This window comes from Octopus bimaculoides, chromosome 2 (assembly GCF_046866305.1).
Source record: "Octopus bimaculoides isolate indiv1 chromosome 2, ASM4686630v1, whole genome shotgun sequence".
NCBI classification, from domain to species: domain Eukaryota; kingdom Metazoa; phylum Mollusca; class Cephalopoda; order Octopoda; family Octopodidae; genus Octopus; species Octopus bimaculoides.
This window is the reverse complement of record NC_142929.1, coordinates 156,482,973-156,507,189: the sequence shown is the minus strand read 5'-3', so window position 1 is coordinate 156,507,189 and position 24,217 is coordinate 156,482,973. Positions and strand designations below refer to the sequence as shown.

Sequence of the window (24,217 nt, the reverse complement as noted above, 5' to 3'; positions counted from 1 at the left end):
GCTAACTGAAATAAGTGAGGAAGAACTGGATTCAATATTTTATGACATCTTTGCCAAAGTATTAAAGAAAACACCAGTTCTTTAGCTATTATGACCATTGTCATACTGGAGTACTGCATCCAGTGTCGGTTTACGAATGTACTTACGAGGAAGAATTGGTAGTGGAATGAGTACGAATAAGAAGTGATGGTAGCGAGTTTTGCAAAGGTAGTTTAGTACAGCCTTCAATGAAATACAATTAGAGATTTAATAACAATTTTGTAATGCCTTGAGGAACGTGCAATGTGGTCAGAGAAGTTTGAATACGAGAGGATGTGATAACTAAAGCAGATGTAACTCGACAATGAATTGTGCGTAGACGATTGTCTGTAGAGGAAACAGCCGATAGAAGTAGGTCACTATCAAAATGCGAGCAGTGTTTTTTTCTAAGCTTGTTTAGATTGCCGCGCACGTAGCGCGCGTACCTTATGATGTTATATGTTTCGGAGTAAATTTAAAGCAGGCATACGCAACTGAAAACACAAGCACCAATACACATACACACACACACACACACACACACACACACACACACACAGGTGTAATTTTAAGCCTCTATTTTATCGGTCAAGAAAAATATCGGGTCTGTAATAAATGATATAAATAGATTTGATTTATTCTGCGCGCTTCGTACAAAACAAACTATAAGTATAGATATCCAAACAGTACTACAACTGTACTCTACTACAGTGTTTCCGTTTCTGCCCAATTTCCAAACATATGGGTCATTTACGTTGAACCAGCAAGAGGGTAACATGAGTGCTAAATAGTTAAAATAACTGTCCTTTCTTTCCTGTTGGCAGTTCACGAAAGGGTGGAGTTGGTAAGCATTCCATTACAAAATTGTCAACACATGTGTTAAGTTTCTCGTAAAATACGTAAACAAAATTCAAGAAGTGGTCTTAACCATGCATGTCTTCGTTAAAATTTTTACTAATTTTTTGGCATAGGGTTGAGGTTCTGTTTGCTACAGAAGTAAAATAAAATATTTGTTTCACCTGTTGCTATACACTCACACACATACACACGCGCGCGCGTACGCGTTTATGCGTATAATCTCATCAGTTTGTGAATAGATGTGCGTGTGTTCCACCAACACTATATTTTCAGTTGTATTATTAAAACAAACCGAAGCGGTGAGCTGGCAGAATCGTTAGCACGCTGGGCAAAATGTTCAGCGGCATTTCGTCCGTCTGTACGTTCTTAGTTCAAATTTCGCTGAGGTCGATATTGCCTTTCATCCTTTCGGGGTCGATGAAATAAGTACCATTTGCATACTGGGGTCGATATAATCGACTAACCCGTCCACCAAAAGGCGGTGAGCTAGCAGAATACTTAGTACGCCAGACAAAATGCTTAGCGACATTTCGTATTTTTCTACGTTCTGAATGCAAATTCTGCCGTGATCAACGTTGCTTTCATCCTTTGCGGGTGGATGAAATAAGTACTAGTAGAACACTAGGATCGATGTAATTATCTTGTTCCCTCTCCTAAAAGATTTCGGGCCTTGTGTCTATAGTAGAAAGGATTATTAAAACAAATTCGCTGTTGATATTGCTCAAAATTTACAATCAGCTGATCTTATTTGATTTATCTCCCTTACTTGCTTTTAAATATTAAACACACTCCAAAAAAGATATGATGCAGTATTTGCTAGGATAATTTCAGCTGATCGAAGTTCTCCATCTGTCTTTATTACATATGTGATATCCTACCATATTATCGTTGTTGGTCACCATTTGTTAGATACTTTATCCGCAACTTGTCTCTTTGACAAAACCGTAGTCTTAAGTTAAGTGGAGAACAAGACAAGACGTCTAACACTGAAAGTTCGTCCGTCGCTCAGAGTCTGACGACACCAGTCGAGCAAAGTAAGCGTTCTATAGGGGATTAGTGGCGGAAATGTGTGATGACGTTCTAAGGGAAATTTGGGTGAGGACGAAAATCAACTGGTTAGCCTGTTCCGAAGGACTTTTGATTCAGGGCCTAGGATAACTCCCAGAAATACCAGGGCTGGCAGTGTTAACGAGAGGCATTGTTTTTCAAGAAACTCAATAGGCACGGTAGTGCCGGCAGCCCATCCAGTGCTAGAACATTGCTGACCTATGTCTTTATGTGGAGCAGCTACTGTTACATGTGTGGAACGGACATAACTGTAAGCTGAGTCCATTCTGAAGATCACCCTAGCCGCATTCCGTTGGTCAAGAAGGGAAGGCAATGTTTATCTGTCAGGGAAAGAGGCTGCGTCATGGGCGAAATTGAGACACTTTTTTGATCAAGACCTCATCGACTTGTTCATGTTTCACTTGAAAAGAAAATCTGAGAGTGAAGAGAGAAGTGTTGTCTTCTAGCGAATTCACTGAACGGTTGATGAGAGCAGAGAGTATGGTTCGAGTGAACGGGCTTGTTCTGAGCATGCGCTTTTAGATTGGAGGAGAACTGAATGGGAAGGGCGCTTGTTTAAAGAGTCAGGGTGATGGTGTTTTTAGTGGTTTGTTCCTACGGGTACCCTTCAGAGATACCCTCACAATTGGAGAGTTTTTCATTATTCAAATTTCTTTGTTACTGCATTGTTTTTTGTTGTAAAATCGGTGTACCCGAACAAAGCTCTTTACATTTTTCTGATTTGTGTCACTGTGCTTTGTACTTTATATAAAGAAGATACCAGAATTGTTGACAGTAAAAAGAAAGGACTTTTGTCAAGGGAAGAACTTTTTTCTGATCCCAGCCATGAGATCAAAGATCACTGTTGCTAGACTGGCCACTATTGAATGTATATACTATTCCTAGGACTTCTAATAGCACCAACAAAAGCAATGTTGGTAGAGAGTACTAGAAGTGGAGAATAAAAAAGAGTGAAAGGAGGAGGGAGAGAAGTGTTTGGAAAGTGAGATATAGGAAAACGCTGAAAGAAATTGTGTGAGTAAAGTTAAGAAATCAAGACAGAGGGAGAAGAAAAAGATCTATAGAGGTAAGAAAAGGCAAAATAGACTTTAAAAAAAAAGCGAGACTGAGACAGAAAGATAAAAGATGGGTGTGTGCGTTATACGAGTTAATTTTGTTTCTTTGGGAATACTTGCAAAGAAAATCTGGAATATGATCGAATGTAGACAGAAATAAAATTACAATGAAATAAATAAATAATTGAAAACATGAAAATAAATTAACAGGGAAATGAGTAAAAGCTGAAATATGTTAAATTAAATTATAAAAGGGGGTCAGAGGTTGTAAATATCTTGAGTCTATACAGGGCAGGATTAGCTAATTTGAGAAGCACTACCTAATGCTAACCACATGTTGCGTTCAATCTGATATTTCATTCTTTGTTATATATATATATATATATATATATATATATATATATATATATATATGCACACACACATACATACGTACACACATACACACAAGCATATACAACACAGTATGTGTGCAAATGTGTATATATAGACGTTTGTAGATGCATTTATCTAAGTCTGTATGTATGAATGTATACCTAAAGTTAGAGTACGTATTTTTTAAAGCTAAACATGCGTCCACCCTTCTTACCCCCGCACTCATGTATATTACATACAAACACATATATATGGCTCTATATACATTGTAGGAAAGGAGAGTATTAGACAGAGGAATGCAAATATCTACTAGGTGCAGTGGTTATTTTTGGTGGCTATTGGTTGGTGGTTATCTTAAGTAGTTATCTTGGACAGTTGCTGTTGGTTGATACTAGTTGGTTGATTTGGAAATGATTTAGCCTGGATAAATCGTTAAGAAGATAGCTTTGCATTCACGAGGTCTGTTCGATCTCACTGCATATCTTGAGCAAGAACCTTTTCTTACAGCCTCGGGTCCACCGAAATGTTTTAGATGGAAACTGTGAAGAAGCACATCAAATAGACTAAAGCAGTGACTTATGGTCCGGTCATGTCGCACTGAATCTTGCTGTTGCCACCTGAAAATTACGTTAAGGATATCCTATGGAATATTCAGCCACCTATACGCTAATACAATGAGCATATTTTTCTTTTGACCAAACAGCTAGAAACATCACCCAAAGCGACGAAAATACATTTATTTTCTTTAGGTGGATAAGTGAAACTGATTTGATGACTAGAAATAAACTATCTCCGCTATTCAAGTTTGTGGGCGGCGGCAGACTATAGAGATTGACTCATTCACTTCAACTAAGCAGGTGGATGAATGTCATTCGTACATAAAGAGATCCGGTTAGAGTCATAAAGCTAGTCTTGCAGACTCACCGAATTCCGGTTTAAAGTTCTGCGCATACTGTTCTATCACAAATGCTGCACTGTCTCCGTGGCCGAAAGAAACACTGACCTAGCCCTTTTGTGATATTCTCTCTCTCTCTCTCCTTCTCTCTCTCTCTCCTTCTCTCTCTCTCTCCTTCTCTCTCTCTCTACTTCTCTCTCTCTCTCCTTCTCTCTCTCTCTCCTTCTCTCTCTCTCTCCTTCTCTCTCTCTCTCCTTCTCTCTCTCTCTCCTTCTCTCTCTCTCTCTCTGTATATATATATATATGTATGTATGTATGTATGTATGTATGTATGTATGTATGTATGTATGTATGAGCAAATAACAAGGGTAAGGAGGAATCAAACAAAGAAATAATACATGGAGTCAGACAAATGAAAACATGATATAGAAATATAAGGCGAGAAGACAATCGAAAAAGTGTAGAATGAAAATAAATACGCCAACAGAAGGAACAGGAGATGATCTAACCATTTTCAGATGACACTAATTATGAAAGCGAGGGAAAGAAGGATTAAGATAGGCGAGAAAAAAAAAATACGATACCCAATTCAAGACGTCTGTTTACATGGCAGGTACAGTGTAAAATGGAACTTTGGGAGTCAGAAAAACCCTCAGAAGAGGTGGTATAATCTGAATGACAATGCGGATAAGAGAGGGAATGAGAGTGAGTGAAAGAGAGTAAGTGGAGAAGGAGAGAAAGTAAGAGAGAGAAAGGAGAGAGGAAGGGAGTGAGAGATTTGGTGAAGCAGAGGAAGGGGAAGAGTGGAGAACTCACGATAGCAGGGATGTTTTGTGTGCATGTATAGTTAAGTGTAGTTAAATATGTGATATTTTAATTTGGGTAGAGGTTAAATTGCCTCTATTGTCTTGTCAAGGAATTAAGTACGTGCATCTAAATGTGTAACGTTCATTGTTGGAATACATATTACATCCGGCTAAGGATGTTAAAGTATATACATATATTTATTCATAAACAAGACGCAAAAGAACACATATACATACACAAGTTTACATAAACGCACAGAGATAGGGAGGGAGAGAGAGAGAAAGCGAGAGAGAGAGAGAGAGAGAGAGAGAGAGAGAGAGAGAGAGATTGATGGAGGGAATGAAAGCGGACGAAAATGCTCTTGATGGCTATGGTAAGGTTTATGATTGCGATAATATGGATAGTGATGCTGGCGATAAGGTAGGTTGTTGGTGGTTGTGGTCATACTGATGTTAAAGATGCGATGGAAGATGCGGATGTTAGAGGCATTGCAGCTGCTGATGATTATGCAAACTGGTAGTCAAATTCGAAAACCCGTGTCATGTTTAAAAAAAGAACAAAAACAAAAAGAACACGCACACAAAAGAAAATACAAGCGCACACACAAGCACATATGCACACAAGCCCACATACCTGCGTACATAAGTACATATACGTACACACGTGTGCACTTACATATGTATCAAACAGTATTAGAGTCTCCTAGCATAATTTCCTTTAGAAAAATGTGTTTGTAGCTTAACTATTGTCTTTCCCGCTATTTCTGTAATAAAGTGAGTAACAGATTGTCTGACTGAACGTTAAGTCGGATGTCTTGTGCCTTTGTGTCTGTCTTGTCTAGACGGCGTTTGATTTAATCAGAGCTGCCGTGTAAATAGATGTATTTTGTCTATTGACTGCTTGCAGCGGTCGTACAGAGAGCCGTAGCGAAAGCACTGATTTCATAGGAATAAACAAAATAATGTGTAAAGAATACATACCGACAGACATACATAGGCACATACTAACACACAATGTGAATGTACATGTGCATGTGTGTATGTATGGAATTAAAACAAATGTGTATGCTGTGAGTCGTTTATTCAGTTAATGTTTACTGCTGTTATGTATAAAGACATTTATTTTAGCCACACATACATACACTTTATTTAGGCATAGCTGTGTGCTTAAGATGTCCACTAGGCAAGCACGTGGTTTCGAGTCCTGCCCCACTACGAGGCAATTTATACAAGTGTCTTTGTTTATAACCCCGGGCTGACCCTTACGTTGTGAGTGAATTAGGTAGAAGGAAACTGCATGTAAGTACTTCGGTATATCTTTCATCTAAATACATAGCACAACCCAAGTCGATTTATTTTTGTTTAAATTATATATATATGGAGAGAGAGAGATAGAGAGAGAAAGAGAGAGAGAGAGAGAAAGTATAATTTGTATTGACATTATATATGCCTTTGGTGTCTCACCGCTTGACATCGGAGTTACTTTGTTTACGTTCTCGTAACTTGGCGGTTGGGCGAAAAGTGACTAATCTTGAAAAAAATCAATTTGATAAATCTTTTACAATAATGCCTCTGCATGTTCATACCCCAGTAGCTGAGACCAATAAAAATGTGTGTGTGTGTGTGTGTGTGTGTGTGTGTGCGTAAGGGCGCATAGCTTTGTGGTTAGGGTGTTGCACTCACAATCTTGCGATCGTGATTTCAATTCTTTGACAGGGTAGTGAGTTGCGTTCTTGAACAAAACGCTATCATCTTGCTCAGCGATCACTTTGACACCTGACGTATGGTACACCATGCACCTGTTCAGGCGACGTCGATTTGATGGGGTGGGGAGTGAGTTAATGTGCAGCACATATTTGATTACTGTAAAGAAAAATCCTTTGTACAGCTTGTTCAGCAAGAAATTGCAGAGCCGTCTTTATATATATATATATATATATATATATATATATATATATATATATATATATGAGAGAGAGAGAAAGAGAGAGAGAGAGAGAGAGAGAGAGAGAGAGAGAGAGAGAGAGAGAGAGAGAGTGGAGTTGGCTGGAAGAAGCTATTTTATCCATGCCATTAGCAAGTATTCCAAAACAGGTTTGATGCAGTCAATTTGCTTTTGAATAAGAAATTCTTGCCGTTTATCAAATTAGAACTGCAATTTGATGGGTGGCAAAATTTAAAAAAATTGAAAGAGGACGGTTGGGAGGGAATATCTGATGATTTTATGATCTAGAGAGGAAAGACAGCACGTAGCGGTGAGGGTAAATCTTGGAGATAGATAAAATATGGGTAACGAGAGGAAGCGAGACATGTAATCTAGAAGTGCCCACGTCCAGCCAGCTCCAAAGAGCAGACGCCACTTCTAGAGCAGGGCCTAGAGAATGTCGGTTGGTGAGCGACTATATATATATATATATATATATATATATATATATATATATATACATGCCTACATACACGCATACTGCATTCACACACTGCAGCTCTCATAGTGCATGCAAAGACACATCGCTCTCTGTGAAGCTTGGCCATGAAACGAGAAATGTGCAAACATCATAGCCCTCACTCACTCTATCTTCCCAGTGATGTCTGCCGGTACAATATGTTTTGCTTTATCTGTTACTCTTTTGCTTGTTTCAGTCATTTGACTGCGGCCATGCTGGAGCACTGCCTTTAGTCGAACAAATCGACCCCAGGACTTATTCTTTGTAAACCTGGTACTTATTCTATCGATCCCTTTTGCCGAATCGCGAAGTTACAGGGACAAACACACCAATATCATTTGTCAAACGATGGTAGAGGACAAACACAGACACACACACACACACACACACACACACACACACACACAGACACACATACACACACATACATACACACATATATATATTACATACATAGGCTTTAGTCGGCCCGAGGATTCAGTAGAAGACACTTGGTCAAGGTGCCACGCAGTGGTACTGAACTCGGAATTATGCGGCTGGGAAGCAAGATTCTTACTACACAGCCACGCCTGCTAACATTGGCTAAAATATAAAGATGTGTGTTGAGATACACACGTATTCACACATATGCATGAGTATGTACATTTAATGATAATGTTTCAAATTTTGGCACAAGGCCAGCAGTTTTAGGAGATTAGTGATATTTGTTTTTATCGACTCCACTGGTATTTATCTTATTGACTCCGTAAGAATGACAAGCAAAGCTGGCCTCAGCGAGATTTGATTTCAGAAGACAAAGAACCGGAATGCCGCAAAGCGGTTTTTCCAACAACACTCTTGCGATTCTGTTCATCTATTATCTTAAACTTCGACCCACCACTATAATAATAAATAGAAGTTGTAATCTACGATGATGACATCTTTATTAGCCACAAGGATCACTCATTGAACTTCTTAATTATACAGTAGTCTTGTGGATAGAGACAACCACATTGAACATTCTGGACAAGGTTCAATCTCACCCAGGGCCTGCATCAAGGTGGGTTGTGGGGGGGGGGTCTTACTAAAATTTTTAAAGGCGGTGTTCCAGCATCGCCACAGTCAAATGACTGAAACAAATAAAAGAAAAAAAAATAGCAAATTAAACAAAAGGCATTTTTGGAGAAAATGTGAGTTAATTCGATTAATTAGTATTTTGCTTCATTGATCAGCAGAACGATATATATATATATATATATATATATATATATATATATATATATATATAGGGCAGGGAATTGCCAATTAGTAATAAAATTAATAATTAACAATTTTGCCAAGTAGTTCAGTATGAAAAAAACCTTTATCGGTAAAACCATTTATAATCATAAATATATAGGGCTTAGCATGAGATGCTTCACCAACATACTGAGAATTTAGAAATAGCAGTCAAGGAACTACTGATTCCAAACTAGAGAAACTAGAGAAAAACCAGTAGTTCTTTGACTGCTATTTCTAAATTCTCAGTATGTTGGTCAAGCATCTCATGCTAAGCCCTATATATTTATGATTATATATATTTATGATTTTATATATATATATATATATATATATATATATATATATATATATATATATATATATATATATATATATATATATAGAGAGAGAGAGAGAGAGAGAGAGAGAGAGAGAGTGAGGCTGAGACGTTAAGTACAGGAAACAGCGTTACTACAGCACTTCCTTAGCTGTGACGGCTAAAACAAACTAAAGAACAGCTGTTTTAGTTGTAGCTGTTGTCACTGCAGCAGCTGCTTCTTGCTGCCGCCACCGCCATATCCATCACCACCGCTACAGCAACAGTCGCAGCATTAGTAACAAGAACCAAAATCCAACAAGAATATATCCCGTTCCACCAGTATCCCGCACCATCTCCCATCATTCATTCCCAAACAGTCCACGACATGGCTGAAATAATACATAAGAAGTTCTATGAACGGTAGTTGCAGTGATGACAGCAGTGGTGGTGGTGGTGGTGGTGGTGGTGGTGCTGATGGTGCCGATGGTAGCAACGGCAGTGATGTTAGCCGTGTCACTGGTGGTGGTGGGGGTGATGGAGACGATAATGGGAGTGGAGATGGAAGTGACAATGTCATTCTCAATCGGCAACTTCAAAACTCTGTATGTGACTTGTTGTATTCTCCGTGTGATATACGCTGCACTCTGCAATTCGTTGCTAACATATTGAGCTAATGCTTCTGTTACTAATGCTTTTTAACTTTCCGAAGTTGTAAGGATCAATTACTGAAACCCCCTTTTTGAATCTCAGGAGTTGCTTTTATCCTAAGTTGGCCTTAATCGACACATGCATGATAAAAGCATTCTAACCGCGACCATCCCGCCGGCTGCTTTCTTACATTTTAATTTCAAAAAATTTTTTTGTCATTCAGGCATATTTAGGATGTGTCTATTTTTGCTTTTAAGAAAATAGGGTGTTCTTTAAGAAAGGTTTAGCTGCTATTTTAAAAGGCAGGGTGTCTGGTAGAATTGCAGATTTTGTAAGAGACACTTTTTACGTTCTGTGAACAACTAAATTTCGTACTGAATTTGACAGAAATCAGGGGGGGGGGGGACAGAAGATATGAAGGAGGTTGGAGAGAGAGAGAGAGAGAGAGAGAGAGAGAGAGAGAGAGAGAGAGAGAGAGAGAGAGAGAGAGAGAGAGAGAGAGAGGAATCAAAGTTGTAAAGTTGATCAAAGGTTTATAGCTCGGTTTTTTTCACTCTCCTTCATTGCTAAATCCAAATACTTTTCCGTTAAACACACTCTCACACACACACATTAGTATACATACATGCATACACTGAAATATATATGCTTTCTAATATGCATACACATACAGATGCATGGAGTCACATACACTGATATATTTATGTACATACATTCACGTGCAGTCAAATACATGCATAAACATAACCTTATGCATAGACAGAAATACATTAATATGCAAACACACAAAAGGATGCATCCAAAGACATACATATGTAGATGCATTCATATACAGATAAGACTGAAAGACAGTGCATTTACACAGATGTATTCAAACACAGAAGCATACACATTCAATATGTATACAGAAATACAAACGCACACACACGTATATACAAAGAAAAATTCAAACCCATACACACACACACACACACACACACACACACACACACACACACACATGTATGTATGTATAGAACACATTCAGATAAATGCATATATAGACACTTGTTAGTGATGGGCATGTCTGGTATAAGAATTGAGGCACGCACAAAAAGTTCCAGTTAACTTCACATGTGATCGATTGATGATTAAAAAAAAAAAATTGATCAAAAAAAAAAAAGAAAAAAGAAAAAGAATCAAATATTAATTGCGAACGTCTAATCAATCACGTTTAATTAATATAAATCTATTACATCCGCATAGCAGCGAAGTATTTGTAAAGAAGCATTAAAGACCATTGATCGACCGAAGTGTATCACTGGTATTATTCATTTTATCCGCTCATCACCTATATACTGTCTTGCAACCCACACCTAATTTCCACACCTAATTTCCACACCATCGCATGAACCATCATACCCAATCCTTCTTCTATACTACGCAAACCATCTGGAATACCTTCCCGCCTTGCGCATGGTTTATCTGTAATCGTCTCGTCGCAGTTGTTTGTCCAAAAACAACAAAGAGGCACATCATCGATCTTGGCCTGAGAAGTCAACGGGGATGGTCACACCCTTTCTAGATCTACACACGATTTATATACAAGAAACTAGTTTATTCATAATTGCATGATATATACATACGCACATATACACAAACACGCCAGAGAGAACATAACAGTTGTTTATTTACAAGCATGAATAAGTGTACAGACAGGGAGACCAAATAGAATTTGACGCATATGTTTGCATTAGGCCGACCATTCATGTAATAAGATCGCGTTCGGCCACAGTAGCGTGATATTTTGCAGTTCGAGGGGTGATGGGGGTGGTAAGGCACTCCAGTGGCGTAAGCCTGCATACCTTTTCACACACACACACACACACACACACGAACATTACTCGAACAAGCCTCAATTGGCTGATTTAGAACATCTATTTTTATATATTGATCGACTATTATTCACAATCCAATACTTTGCCTATAGTAAGAATAGAAATGTATTTCAAAACCAGTCTCTCTCTCTATTTATCTACACACACACACACACACACACACACACACACACACACACACACACACACACACACACACACACAAACAATCACTAACTCTTTTTCTCGCTTCTTCTTCTTCTTCAGTCCATCTGTTTCTGTCTCCGTCTCTCCACGATGTTTTTGAAGAAAAAGACATTTTCTAATTGGGTATTTTTGACGAATGGAAAAACAAAATTAAACTTGCATAAATATTAATTAATCACTAATTAATTACTATCGCAACAATCAGCAAACAGCAGAATTAAAGAAAACAATAAAAAAAAAGCACAGCTAAAACATTTACAGTAAAAAGAAAAGAAAACTATTTACTGAACAAAAATTTTAATCGATTTATAATAAAGCTAATAAAAAATATTTTTTAAAGAAATCAATAAAGGTGGAGAGGAGAGGGAATTGTTGAAATTAATGGTAACCAGCCGAAGTTGTTATATATCGAACAATCACTGACCGGCTGACCGGCGTGTTGGAGGGTAGCATAAAAGTTAAGCTGACGGCACACAGCCATGTTGTTAGTAAAACATATGGAACGCTATATCCACTGTTGACATCGTTGTTATTAATTATATAAATGACGTATGCCACCGACAGGATCCCCCCCCCCCCGCTTACCCAATGTACTGCTAGCAAGTCAGCATGCAGTTTCGCACGCAAGGTTTGGATCGAGCTCGAGAGGTTAAAGTCTATTATATATATATATATATATATATATATATATATATATATATATATATATATATATATATATATATATAAAGATTGAAAAAAATATGATAAAGTGAGATCGAACACGGGACTTTATGATTGCGAGCCGAACTTAAACACTCGACTAAGAACTATGTTTATATATATATATATATATATATACACTTACATATGTTCACTGTTCACGTACACATGCGCATAAATATACACAACAGACCCAACAACACACACATGCATATATGAATATGCGTGTATATTTGTGTGTGTGTCTGTGTATGTATGTATATATATATATATATATATATATATATATATATATATATATATATATATTGAGAGAGAGAGAGAGAGAGGAAAGGACAGAGAGAAAGAGCGTTATCCACAATATACTTTCCATATTTGAAGACTTCGTAAAACGTTCGTTGTCAGCTCGCAAACATATTGTTGATGTTGCTGTTTAGCACCAGGCTGGGCTTTATCAAGCTGATCAACATCAAAGGCATTCGAGCCAGGCTCATCATCTTTTTTTCTCTCCTATGTGCATGGAGCAAACCACTACCATATATACCCAAAGTGTTCCTTTCTAAGACGGTAGAGAAGGGGGTAGGTGGTGAAAATAGGGTATTTGACTGCTATTTCTAGCGGTCTGAGCCACTATGTAGAAACCCCATCGCTGATTCGTCGATCAAACATATTGTTGATTTAAGAACGTACGGTGTGACAAATCACTCGCAATTTTGTGCAGCTAAAACTTGAGAAAAACGGAGCCAATTATAATTTTGATTTACATTAAAAAGAAAAATCTAAAAAAAATGATTATTAGAATTGAGATGTATTTGCATAATATAAATGATAATCTTCTCCTATTGGCACAAGGCCTGAAATTTTGGGGGAGGGTACTTGTCGATTAATTGGTACATATTGATTCCGAGAGGATAAAAGGCAAAGTCGACCTCGGCGGAATATGAACTCAGAACGTAAAAATGGACGAATGCCGCTAAGCATTTAGCCCGACGCGCTAATGGTTCTGCCAGAACGCCGCCTTATAGTAATAATAATCTTTTCTACTAAAGACACAAGGCTTGAAATCTGGGGGAGAGGGATATTCGATTACATCGACCCCAGTACTCAACTGGTACTTATTTCATCGACCCTGAAAGATGAAAGTCACAGTCGACCTCGGCGTAATTTGAACTCAACGGAGCGACAATCGAAATACTGCTAAGCAATTCGGCCAGCATGCCAACGATTCTGCGTGTTTTTAACATAGGCATATGGCCTGAAACAGTGAGTGCTGCGAGGTTATAGCCAATTGTATAGACCTCAGTATATTACTGTAAATACTTTCTGCCTCGATGTCACGCCCGCCCTGCTGGAATAATGAAAACATATTCGACCCCAGGATAATTTGAACAAAAGATTTTAAAAATTATAAACCACGAGAAAGTTAGAAGATCATACCGCCCTCGACATGATTTAAACTCAAGAAGCAGAGAGATATAATTAAATATCACATGACATTTTGTTAGTCGCACCGATTTTGCTCCCCACCAGCTTTATTGAATAATAATTGTTTCTAATATTGGTACAAAACCAGGAATTAGGGGTTGGTCGATTAAGTGGGTCCTCAGTATTTGATTGGTATTTGATTTTATAGGCAACGGAGGGATGAAGGGAAAGTTTGGCCTCGACGTCATTTGAACTCAGCAACAGTTGTAACCGTACCACTTGTGATAAATAATCCTTTCTACTATAGACACAACGCCTGAAATGTTGATGGATGGGGGTTAGTACATTACATCGACTCCAATTCTCAGTTGGTACTTAATTTGTCGACCCCGAAAGGATGAAAGAAAAAGTTGGCCTCGGCGGAATTTGAACTCAGAACGTAACGGCAGACGAAGTACCAAGCATTTTCACCGGTGAGCTAACACGGTTCAGCCATCTCACCGTCTCTACCACCTTTAATTATATTAGTTTCAAATTTAGACACAAGGTCAGCAATTTCGGTGGAGTAGGGCAAATCGATTATATCGACCCCAGTACTCATCTGCTACTTATTTTATCGACCGCAAAAGGATGAACGGCATAATGGACGGCATATTCGACGGAATAATGAACTCACATAAAGATGGACGAAATGCCGCTAAGCATTTTTGCCGGCGTGCTATCGTTTCTGCCAGTTCGTCGCCTTTACTACCTTTAAAAACATAAGTTACTTAACACTGTCACAGATCCACACATCTTCGCAAGGAGATGTTTGTTAGATGATGAAAGTAAGCAAAAACTACTTTGTGGTACTTTATTTTATCGATCTCAGAGAGATGGAAGATAAAGTTGATCTAGACAGGATTTGAAAATTAAAAGAAAGCTTAAAAAAAAAAAAAGAACAGTTAAGTTTAAAAGACTCATAAAGGCTATCTAATCATTCATCTCTGTGTCGATCAGAATAGTTGACAAGTTGTTGACTGAAGTAAAATCAAAAAGAGAATTGACGGAAGGGGAGAGAGAGAGGGGTGGTAGGCGAGAAGAATGAAAAGTGGAAATAAACGAGTAGTAAACATTTGACCAATACACAAATGCATATATATATATATATATATATATATATATATATATATGCATCTATCTATCTATCTATCTATCTATCTATCTATCTATCTATCTATCTATGCATGCATGTAAACATCTACATTTATATATACATTTATACACACACACATATCCACACATATATATCATCTATATCTATGCATATGCATGTCTACACTCACACATAAATAAAGACACGCATGTATCTACATATATATGCATACATAAATATACATATACATAGGTGCACGCACATATACACATGCATACATGCACATACATATATATACATATGCATACGTGCATATACATATATACGTATGCATACATGCATATACATATATGCGTATACCTATGCGCACATGCATACATATTCTTGTATATGTTATATTTATAAACGCACGCATTAATTTTCATGTTTACATACGCACTCATATATGCATATATATCCACATATATAAGTACATACATATATACTTACACACACACACACACACACACACACACATATATATATATATATATATATATATATATATATATATATATATATGAATATATATATATACAAAATGCATGCATGTAGATACACATTCATACCTATATACACACACAAAATATATATGCATATACACATGCAAACGCACATACGTATACATACAGCAGCATACTTGTACACATATACGCACACCCATAAACATATATATACATATATATATAAGCGTACTCACATACATACATTTATACAAATATGTAAATGTGTAAAATACGTTTATAATATGCTAATGTATACTATACATGTTATTTATATCAAGGTTCGCCAGATAATGTGACGAAGAATCGAAACAGATGGAAAGTTAGCGCCGTACACTAATCATCCATATGTGAGAGTTTGTCTTTGTGAACACAGCATTTTGGTCGCCCCAGAACCGAACGTCACACCATACATATTTCAACATCTTCAAGTCAGGCGAAAAGAATGGAATCCAAGTGTTGGTAAACTGTGGACCACCGGGCGGAAATCAGTCCCGATTTTCACCGTCGCCTTATACAGTGTGTGTGTGTGTGGTGGTGGTGGTGGTGGTGGTGGAGTAGGATACGGGTCAAGTTGGGTCAGCTAACTTCCCGTATATTTTGTACACTGTGTATGTGCGTATCTGTGTTCTTTGTGCATGTACGAAAGATTACATATGGATGTTTATATGCTTGTATGAATGCATATGTATGAGTGTGTGTACATATATATATATATGCGTGTGTGTATGCATATATTTTTCGATACACACGAATGAGCTTTATACGCACATTTTATATTCACAGTAAATAAACATTTGAACGTAAGCAAAAGTCGCTCTCTATATCGTGTGCACATGAAGTTGTGCATATATATATACATGCGCAAAAATACAATTGTATATGCACACGCAAACACACATTTGCAATGCAAACACAGGTCTTAGCACCATACATATCCATATTTTTATGCAGAATCATTCACATATGTTAAATGTTCAGATAAACATATGGACTTTCACCCTATATACATATATGTTGGTTGTATATATATATATATATATATATATATATATATATATATATATATATATATATATGTATATATATATATATATATATATATATACGGAGAGAGAGAGAGAGAGAGAGAGAGAGAGAGAGAGAGAGAGAGAGAGAGAGAGAGAGAGCGAGCGAGAGAGAAAGAGAGGCCGAGAGATAGACAGACAGGCAGATAGATACGTAGACAGACAGCTAGAGATATAAACACGCAGTGAGATATGCCGAGATAAGAACTAACACAGTTACATATTATAGAAGCAAAAAATTCTAACCATCTGGTTGATATATTTCGTTTTTTCAAAAGACGAACTTGCTTCAAAAAAGATGAGAGCATCTTTGTCAGCTTTTGCTATGTATGTATGTGTGTGTCTCTGTGCGTGCGTGTGTGCGCGCACGCGCGTTTATGTGCACATGCATTTGTATGCATATATTTGTAAAACATATATCCATATGTTTATGTTTACATGCATGCACATACATATATACTGGATGGCATGTTGTAGCTGTGGGCATATATCTGTTTATATGTGAATCTCAATATGCATATACACTCATTTTTTTTTTGTTTTTTGAATCAACAGAAAATGGAAGAATTTGCAAATAAATAAATTTTTTTCTTTTTTACTTACCTGAGCCGACTTTACAAAACCACGTGATGCTGACTATATATATGTATACACATATATATAAATATAGCTATGTAATAAATATGCGCGTGTATATATATAAATATATATACGTTTGTGTAAGTATCAGTGTGCTAATGTTACTTATAGTTAGTTGAATATTGGTAGTTTTACAGTATATTTATAACTAGTTATGTTTGTGCTTAAAAAATATATAACATACACTCGTTGTATACAACATCTGTTCCGGAGACTTGAAGACTCGCCTCTCATTTAGATGCAGAACGACTTTATATACTAACGGACGCAGTACCATCCATATCATATTTGTAACCTTCCGCAAAATACATCAAAGAAAAGCATGAGTATTTCAATTAAGACAAAAATAAAAAAATAATAATGGGCAAAGTTGTTGCAATTTTTAAAGTTATTTAGACTCATTTATTATTTAGTTTGCACAGTGTAATTACTTTTTGCATTAGCAACGCTGCTTTATGAAAATAGACGGATTACAAACGCCCGATAACATGGACCTATTTCTTTTAACCCAATTCATGTCAGACTCAGTTAAACATAAGCTTATGTCATTTCTATCAACTAAATATCCATTAATGCGCGAAGTGAAAAGGTGACCGCTAGCCAATCAGATTAGTGAATGGACCTGGCTTACACATGATTTTTGTATCGTCCGTCGAAACGCTTTTTCCTTCGGTCTATCTTTCGATTTCGTCTTACTGTGATGTGTGTATGGATATATATGCTAGCTTCGCAGTATATATCTGTTATATTTTGCTTGCTCCAGTCATAGGACTGCGGTCATGCCGGTCTACCACCTTGAAGGATCTGACCGAACAAACCGACCCTAGTATTTATTTCCAAGTCTGCTATTTGCTCTATGGGAGTCTTTTGCCAAACTGCTAAGATACGGGAGTGTAAACAAACCAACACCGTTTGTCAAGCGGTGGTGACACACACGCACACACAAACACACTCAAACACACACACACACACACACACAAACACACACACACACACAAACACACACACACACATATATATACATACATACATACATATATATATATATGTATATATATATATATATATATATATATATATATATATATATATATATATATATATATAAACACATATATACGTATATATGTATATATATATATATATGTGTGTGTGTGTGTGTGTGAATTGTGTACGACTGTCTGTGTGTGTGTGTGTGTGTGTGTGTGTGTGTGTGTGTTCGTGGTTAAGAAACTCCCTTTACAATCGTTTCAAGAATTGTAGTTCTTTTCTCTAAATTATATTTTTATACACACACACACACACACACATATATATATATACATACATACATACATACATACATACATAAATATGTACATATACATATATACTTACATTTCTCATCTCTCTGTCTCTCTGTATGTATATATATATATATATATATATATATATATATATATATATATATATATATATATAATAAGTGTGAAAAATTGAATATTAATTGGACTAATATCAATTTAAAACCAGTGGCCAAGCAAATTGAAAAATCTGAAGGTTCAGAAAAATTATATTACATACATATAAGAGGTCTTCTTTTAGCAAAAGGGATGTCCACTTAGTGGTCATCCCTCTTATATGTGTATATCTATCTGTCTATCTATCTATCTATCTATCTATCTATCTATCTATCTATCTATCTATCTATCTATCTATATACATACATACATACATACATACATACATATATATGACTGAACACTATTCAATTTTTTTTCTCCGTGTTTTTCTCCTTGTCTCCGTATTCTTTCTGTTGAAGAGCGTAGCTCGAAACGTCAAAGACTTTCCGTATTCCCGAGCGTCATACTAATATATACTTTTGTTATTTACACCACCTGTCCTCGTCTGTTGTTATTATTTGTATATTCTCCCATATATATATATATATATATATATATATATATATATATATATATATATATACAAATATATACACACACAACACACACAAACACACACACACATATTTGTGTGTGAGTGTATGTGTGCGTGTATGTGTGAGCGTGTGTAATAGCATCCAAATGTCCCTTATATCACAACTCTGACATCTTAGAAAAAAAAGTGGGGAAACACAGTCGAGGGAAACACATATGTTAAACGCAGAAAAAAGAAAAAAAAACAAACAGAGATGCCTCTTAGATATCAGACCTGGGCTTAAATAACCCACTACCGAACGACGACGATAACAACAGCAACAACAATAAAAAAGCAAACGAACAACACCGTCAGTATAAGTCCTAAATAAATGAGAGAGAAACGTTCCCACATGAACTTGTTGATATCGTAAGTTATAATAGCTGAGGGGCAAGTACCAGAGAAATACTTTTATTATGTGTATCATTTAAACTCTAGCTATCCTTATCAATGGGTGGTGATAATAAAGAGCATTAAAGAGATAACAATTCAGAAGAGATGAGATTATTAAGGAGGCATTTACATCAGAGGTTCTCTGACAAATACCCGCTCCAGAGAAAAATATAACTGAATTTTTATTTATTTATTTTTTGTTACACCACCTTATCAATGAGAAAAGAAAACAATTTTGTTATATTACGGGTGGGTCATTTTGTCAATGATAAACACATGCTCTGGTTCAGTTTCACGTCTTTATTATTCATCAGCTGGTTAGCTATATTATCAAATTACTAATCGGTTGTTAAATTAATTTGATTAATCTTACTCTTAATCAATCAATCAATCAGTTGTATCATTCAAATTCTTTTCGCCGTTATTCGCTATCTCTCGAATGACACGTCTTCTCTACTCCGGATCAGCTTCAGGTCTGCTTCAAAACAACACAGAATAGTTTGTATCCCTATAATTCTTCTTTCTTCGCCATCGGGCGGGCTAGGTTTAAAACGTTTAAAGTCACTTTAATTTTATTAAACTTTGAAACGTGTCCTCCCCATCACAATCTTTCTCTTGTAGAAACATAGCTTTACTTGATCTTTGAGTCCACTAGAAACAGCAGCTAAATCTCACTTAAATCACATTGCTACCGTTTATAAGAAACAAAGACAAGGACTTAGTTTTAGTTAAATGAAACTGGTCTGGAAAGACTGGATGGTAACAGTCGGAACGTTTTTGACCATAGGTCAATTGGATCGAATGTAACATGAAGCTGCTAAACAACAATAAGGAGGGAGAGAGAGAGAGAGAGAGAGAGAGAAGGAGAGAAAGAAGGCGGGAGAGAGAGAGGGAGAGCTGTTGTCGCCTAGCTCCAGGTGGGGTCTGATCGAACTCACCTGTAATGAAAAGCATTATTTTAAGTTTTCTTGTGTATGTGAGTGGAAAGATGAGCATTAGATATTTTGGACCAAATTAACCAATGTTTATATATATATATATATATATATATATATATATATATGCACAGTTTAACATTATGCACATCAATTACTTAAAAACAGTCACACATGGTTATATGTATACAGCCTATACAAACACACACACACACACACACACACACACACACACACACACACACACACACACACACACATCTTCCATGGTTTTTGAAACTGTATTATTTTGAAGGGGAAGTTTGAACGAAAGCATTCCAATTATATACTGCCCATATATTTTGTATGAAATAAGATTTTCTCCGGTTATTGTTACAGATACTGGCAGAACTTGTTAAATAAATAATTTAATATCAAAATATCAAAATTTGAATGTGAAACAAAGTATTTTTTATCTTCCTCGGTATTTGAAGCTGCACGCTCACTTTTTGAAGATGTGATTGTTTAAAAAAACAATAAGGAATTTTGAAAAGAATGTATATAAATCTCAGATAACTTTTACCCAATATTCATGGTTCAGCCTCATTTCAGTACCTTAAAACAGTCTTTTGATATGTCAGAGCAACAAACCATGAAGCTAGTCAGAGAAGATGTCCCTTGCAAAATGATGCAGACTAAAGCAATACTTCGGGAGAGTCTGCATTTTCTGTGCCGGTTTACTGTCTAATCATCACTAACTTTGACATATTCATCAGGATTGTATGTGGGAAGAATAGTGCATAGAGCACAACAAGTGTGAAAAAAAAACCCCATACTTAGAGTTTAATTCTACTATGTACAACCAAGCACTGATCCTTCTTGAAAATACTAAACAGACTATGACTGGCAAGAAGCGAAAACAGGGTGTTTTACCACCTCCTGCACAATTTACTACTGCAACTCTCAGCTGAGAGCTTCTTTAGACAACCAAGAATAACATCCAACAAATAAAACAATATGTCCACTAAAGTGAGTCATTCTTAGTTTCAGATAAAGGAAAATGTTATGCAAGGAGGAAACACTAGGTGACATTTGACTCGAAATAAGAAATAGTTTTCATTAATGGTTTTAGAACAAGAACCAAAACTATTTGAGCACAGCAATTTTGTCAAAACTTCGTTCACTGAAGTGGGTTGAGGCCGTCTGTTCTCAATGAAAGTTGCTGCTATTTTGTTTTCAGGTGGTTGGTTTCTTTATTTTGTTTTTAAGCTGCCAGGTAACTTTTTTTTAACAGAACGAGAATCTTGTGTGCAATATAGGCGAAATATCTGGATAAGGAGAGTTCTCGAAGAAGGTTAAACTGAAAATATGAGATGATGGCACAATGTCCCATAAATCGGCATTTGCGACCCTTGATTTCAGCTTATATGTTCTCAGGGGTAAGAGTAACAGGCTGGTGGAGTCTCAGTCTTGTTTATGTCATTGTAATGATTTGCAGGTGGTGATGACTTGAGAACATCACTCAAAGAAACTTTTGCTTGGAGACGAGAGAGAAAAATCTCATTTTTCTACCAACATAAAATTGCACTGCTTAGAGGTATCTCAGCAGTTCAGTTTGCAAAAATTTTACTTTCATTGGAGGAAATGGGCAGCTACCAGTTAGCAATGAGAGTAGGAATGCAAAAAAATGCAAAAAAAAAAAAAAAATGTGAAAGGATTAAGCAGCTACGAAGAGATAAGATTAGCAATGAGAAAACCTTTACGTGAGAGGTTCTCAAACTTACTCTCATCACCATTATTAATGTCTGGTGATTTTTGTGAGCTTTCTCTCCTGGGTAGCATCTTAGGCAGATTTCTGGTGATCTCTTGTGCAACGACATTTTGGTGTTATGATAACTCGTTTGCAGAGCCATTCGGGAAGACCTTGTCAGTTGTGAATGCTTGAAGGGTGTGGGCAATCAATTATGTTTGAATAATGTGGACAAAGGAAAATTTAATTTGGTCATTGGAGTCCTTTTCAATGTACATGTTTCCTTCTTGTTAAGCAAATTCACCAATATCATCTTCGTTATTCAAGTGCACACACAAGTTGGAGGTAAAGTTCAGTTACTGAATGTATGATTAGATATTGGATCTTTTCAGACCAGCATTGATTTGATCAGTTTGGGATTTACAAAATCACTAACAAGTCACAATACAAGAAACATAGTAACTTCTCTTATTATATGTGTATGTGTGCTGTCTTTGAGACCAGTATTGTCCAGTCTGATACTCGTTTGTGACTCATAGTTGCTTTAACCCAAAGGATTAGTGGACAACAGATCAACGGTATATAGAATCCACACCACCACCTAATAGCACAAAGTTACAATAATCGCACTCACACCTTATAAACAAAGTGAACATTTGACTATTGATGCATAAATCTAACGTTCAAATGTTCTATTTCAGCGGTAATTTCTATAAAAAATTCAGGCGATAAAGTCTACAGAAATCCTATTTACCTGATATAAAAGAGCCAGTTATACAGACTAGAAACGTTGATGATAAATTTAGGAGTACTACTGTCGCCAAAGGAGTGCCAGGGACTTATAAAGAAAATATGAGAAACAACTTAATGAAAAATAAAGGAGATTATCTTTGCATGTTTGCACACCGAAAACTATGAGAGAATGACTTTACTTAATGTTTTATAACTAGCAAGAGAATTTACTGAATAAATGTTGAATATTAAGACTGTACTGTATCAGTTTGTTGCACATGAAAGAAATCTATTAACAGCGGGGATACTTCATAAAAAAGCTTTCTATTTTTATGGCTATTGGAATCGTGGTTTGAGCCAACAATGTTTACGTGGTCGTTGTATCTGGTAGATCTGGTACAGATAACAGCTGCATCAATTTCAAAGAAAAAATCCCAGGAAAGATATATTAGATAATGTATTACTATAATGCTTTTATGACTTAGTCATAAGAGGAATGGTAGCACTCTCGACCTTTTTGTCAAAGGCCCTGGTGGGGGAAATAGAATAATAGACCAGCCACTAAGCCGCAACAATCTTGCAACAAAACAGCCTCTGATAAAAGTACCCAACGACAACGGGTCAAGAATAACAAGTGTGGGGAAAAAATGGTATGGTCATGACTGGAACGTGTTTGATTAAATGTTTGCCTGATCAGGGCTGACTTGGGATTAGAAATCAGAAACAACAGCCGCTGTCTGAAAATACTATCAAAGCAGAAATTTCTACGAGATATGACGGTTTGCCAAAATCAAGTCAACAATTCTTTGTCGTTCTTTTATCTTCTTACGTCTTCTCTCCTGTTTTTAGCTTTCATCCCTTGAAAGGTTAGTTAAAATACCACGAGGTACCTCGATATGTGAATGCAGCACTAAGTGAACTTGTAAATGAAGGTTAAATTTGGCAAAATTCTCCTTTAATCCGACTTGAGATCAGAGTTTTGCTTTTGTTTCTGCTTCACCTGTTAAATGAAGCCAGTGAACGTTGCGTACGAAACTGCAACTACAACTACTACAGGCGTGGCACGTTGGGACCAAAGCCTTGTCAGTGGATTTCGTAGACGGAAGCTGAAAAAAGCCCGTCGTATATATATATATATATATATATACCACTTGGTAAAAACACTAGTGTAATA

At 36.5% G+C, this 24,217-nt stretch overlaps 1 protein-coding gene across 2 annotated transcripts in view; it reads right to left on the bottom strand.

Annotated features, from left to right (window-relative positions):
- LOC106878238 (uncharacterized) overlaps positions 1 to 17,523 on the bottom strand; it is a 40,184-nt gene extending 22,661 nt beyond the window's left edge. Inside the window, exon 1 of one of the 2 annotated variants that reach the window (XM_014927406.3) lies at positions 17,263 to 17,523. The gene's annotated coding sequence lies outside the window, so the exon portion shown is untranslated. Of the gene's footprint in view, positions 1 to 4,853; positions 4,947 to 17,262 lie in introns of those variants that run through there. The other variant, XM_052965677.2, reaches the window with a different exon arrangement.
- Positions 17,524 to 24,217: the final 6,694 nt, after the last annotated feature.